General features: G+C 42.4%; 1 long non-coding RNA gene across 1 annotated transcript in view; it reads right to left on the reverse strand.

Annotated features, from left to right (window-relative positions):
• Positions 1–23: 23 nt before the first annotated feature.
• LOC126402626 (uncharacterized) overlaps positions 24–4,040 on the reverse strand; it is a 6,212-nt gene continuing 2,195 nt past the window's right edge. The window contains exon 3 of the long non-coding RNA XR_007571249.1: positions 24–744. This is a non-coding gene — a long non-coding RNA (uncharacterized LOC126402626). The remainder of the gene's footprint in view (positions 745–4,040) is intronic.

The following is a 4,040-nucleotide window of genomic DNA, read 5'->3' on the forward strand; positions in this document are numbered from 1 at the left end:
CCGTTAAAGGGGTTTTTTTGGGGAGTTTTTCCTTATCCGCTGCGAGGGTCATAAGGACAGAGGGATGTCGTATGCTGTAAAGCCCTGTGAGGCAAATTGTGATTTGTGATATTGGGCTTTATAAATAAAATTGATTGATTGATTGAATTGATGGTTATGTTTGAGTCTGTAGGTGTCACCACTGTGCTTCTGGAGGTATTGACAACCTGTGTAGCTATGTTGGTCCGGGCACTTTATTTCTAGTAGTCCATAGCTTTTGTTGCCGCCGCTCTGAACGACTTTCCTGTCAGGAAAAGTACCTAAATGGGGGGCGTTGGGATTCACGACAAAGCCACACATCTGAACTTGGTTTCCAATGACTTCTGTGTATTGGGCTGCAGCAACTGGCTCAAGCTCCAGGTCTCTCTTCATTGCTTTGGTTTGTACTGACTTCTTCTTCATCAGCATGCTGATGGCAAGCTGCTCGAAGTCTGCTTTCCTGGAGCATACTCTCTTGAAAGAGGATGAAGTAAGACGAGGAGAGCGGACACGATGCCAGATATTGTTACTGCTCTGTTGTCTGGTTTCTTTCTCCAGTGCCTCTGATTCGGACTTTGAGATCATCACGTCATTGTAGCATTCCATCTGGTCTTTTGTTAGGACTGTAGAGAAATTGCTTGGCTGTAGCGGCAAAGGGAATACTGGGAAATCATCAGTAGGGTTTGATGGGGGGGATATTGGCCTAGTGTTGTCCAGTAGAGGGAGCTACACACACACACACACACACACACACAAAGGAAAGAAGAAAAAAAAAACATTATTGCAATGGCTGTAAATTATTTACATTGGGGTTAAAGTTATCCGGCACAGCGCTGGATTTCCGGCGTGGCCAAGTGTCTGTCCGGCACGGGCAGAAGTGCTCTGCAGTGTGAGCATTTCACTCGCATTTGCCCCTAAAAATATATATATGTGCGAACTGGGAAAATGATTTAGGCGCACAGTGTGCGAGTAAACACAACCTACTGTTTACCGAAATCGGCATTGGACGTTTTTTCATCGATAACAGATCAAATAAATGTGTTTTAAAACTCGCTCCTTTGGCTCTGATACAGCCGTCTCTCTCCCTGCCTGCAGTCCCCACTGCACTGGGCTTTGTAACAATGTCCCACCTACAGCCCCCTCTGATTGGTTACACGGCACAAGTGATAGCCAATCAACACTGACACTTGTGCATGCTTTCACACCATGCCACATTGAGACACAGAGCACAGACGGAGCTGGAGAGGCTCCGGTAAGCCAGCGGTAATTCTGAAGGTAAGGTAACAGAAACCAGACAGAAACTAAAGTTGCAATAAAAATCCTCTATGCTGAAGTTTTAAAGTCACCACCACAACATTATATGATCCATTTCAATTAGGGCTGACCTTTGACTCCATATTTGGACATTCGAAGCTTCGGAGCTCAAAACGAATATAATTCGAAGCATTCGACGACGGGGGGGGGGATCCGCGGAGGTCCGCGTGGACTAAAAGCGGATGTCCGCAAGCCCTGTGCGCGCAAAGCTCAGATTTTACAAGTGCTCCGCGCACCAGTGTCACTCAAAAGACTGCTCGGCATGTATTTTTCACATCGCCATGACAGAAACGTGCAAGAATTGGGGGTAATGTAGTGTTTCACAGACATTTTTATAGGAAACTACAATGCGGAAGTGCGCTCAACGCTCCGCTTATAGTGCGCCCGAGTCTGTGAGCACCTTAAATTAAAACCCTCTGCGCACACTGCAGCACAATCAAACAGATGTGAAACTCAGAGCATAAGAAGTGTCTCTGACACCAGACTCAAAGTGGCTTTGAGTGCACTTTGTTGACGGGGTTAGTGTTGCGTTTAAGGCCTCCCCCAAAAAAATGGAAAAAAAAGCTTAGAAGCTTCGAATTTTTTTTTCCACAATCGAATCCCGTGCCATCGAACGAAGCTTCGAAGCTTCGAATTTTTTGGGTCAGCCCTAATTTCTATGATGACATGCTTGCCCAGAGGCGAAATTTCGACGTAACTGTTTAATTCACATCAACGGGGCTTGAAGCAAGAAAAAATCCTGTGCCTGCAACCCCCAACCTGTAGCCAGCTGCGCTTCGGTTCCGCGTCCGGTGTGTCCGTGGCGTGACTTAATGAGAGACTGAAAACTTAAGGCCCGCCCTACTCTGCCTCTGATTGGCTAGAACTCCTTGTTTACCTTGAGTAATGTGATACACCATTGGTAGTTGGAACTATCACTTTGCTTTGCTTTAAAACAACTGGTTAAATGACTGTTTCTACGGCGAGATGATAAAATATTCACGAGAAAAAATATTCCTGCACCAGAATATTCCTGCACTGGAAATCCGGCACCGTGCCGGAGAACTTCAAGCCCTGCATCAAGCACAATACAATTTTGCAAACAGCCTAAATGATTTAGCTTCTAAAAATAAATAGCACCAAGGCAAAAAAGAGTTGTAGGAGCTATAAGTCAAAAAGTCTGGTAACCACTGAAAGTTTAATCTTTATTTATAAACTCATTATGCTATAAAAATTTAATCTGAAAAGTAACTACTAAAGCTATAATCTTTTTGTTCGTTTTGATAATAAACACGTTCCTTTGCAACACATACATTTCTATTTCTTCATTTTGTGACCACAACACCAAGCCCCCCGCTCCGGAAAAGATTTCAGATTTCAGGCACACAAATCTTTCGTGCTCCACATTTCAGGCACAACATTTTTTCTTGCTTTAACCCCTGCATTGTGTTCCTATTTTGTGTTTATAAAACACTAGTTTTAATAATTTCATTCTTCTGTTTCCAGAGTGCACAGAGGACCAACCCCAGATGACAGAAAGACAGGACGAAGTGGAAAGATTGAAGACTACTTGATCAAAAAGAAAAAGAAATTGACTTACTGAGAAAGAAAATACAAGCTTGTCAGGCTCCTAACCCACTCACACAGAGTCCATAAATAACAGCAGTGTCCCTGACTACTTCAAATACTGCACTGGGTTCACTTACAGTGATTTTAACAAACTCTGCACATTTTTCAGGATACCAGATAGTGAAACAGCCCCACAAACACATATACCCTTGACATATGACAGAGTGAACAGGCAGATCCACCAGATGCCTTTACGTCAACAATTTCTCCTTGTACTTATGAGACTAAGACAAAACTTTGATCTGAAAGAGCTAGCTTTCAAATTTCAGATCGATGTGCAAAGTGTTAGCACTTTATTCAATTCATGGATTGACTTTATGTATGGCAGGCTAGGTAATTTGTCTGTCTGGCCATACAGGGACAGCATCACAGAAAACATGCCTGACAACTACAAAGCAGAGTTCCCAACAACTTTTGCAATTCTTGATTGTACAGAGATAAAGATAGAGAAACCAAGCTCATTGTCACTACAAAGTGAGACTTATTCCAACTACAAGTCTACCAACATACTTAAATCTCTTATAGTCTGTGATCCTCATGGTTCCATTATGTTTGCATCTACACTTTACACAGGATCCATTTCTGACCAAGAGTTATTTAAACAATGCAAAATCAAGGATTTACTGAAAGGTCTGCTTGAGTGTGGCTACCTTGAGAAAGGTGATGAGCTCATGGTGGATAAGGGGTTTCTCACTGAGAAAGATGTGGAGGAGCTTGGTCTTAAACTGAACATTCTTCCCTTTGCAAAGTCAAACATTCAAATGCCAGTCCCAGATGTCGAAAAGACAAAGAAAATAGCCAAACATTGGTTGCATGTAGAAAGAGCTATAGCCAAAGTCAAGACATTTAAGATAGTGTCTGGTAGGATCCCTAATACCATGTTAGGAAACATAAACCACATATGGTTTGTGGTGTGTATGCTCTCTAACTTCCAGCCACATATTCAGATTCAGATTCAGATTCAGAATACTTTATTAATCCCCGGGGGGAAATTGTTTTTGTTCCAATGCTCCGTGCAAAGTAGAAATAGAAATACAGCATGAATGGAAACAAGAGATAAAGATGAAGATATAAATAAGATACTAAAATAGACAATGAAA

Source organism: Epinephelus moara, chromosome 16 (assembly GCF_006386435.1).
Source record: "Epinephelus moara isolate mb chromosome 16, YSFRI_EMoa_1.0, whole genome shotgun sequence".
Lineage (NCBI taxonomy): Eukaryota > Metazoa > Chordata > Actinopteri > Perciformes > Serranidae > Epinephelus > Epinephelus moara.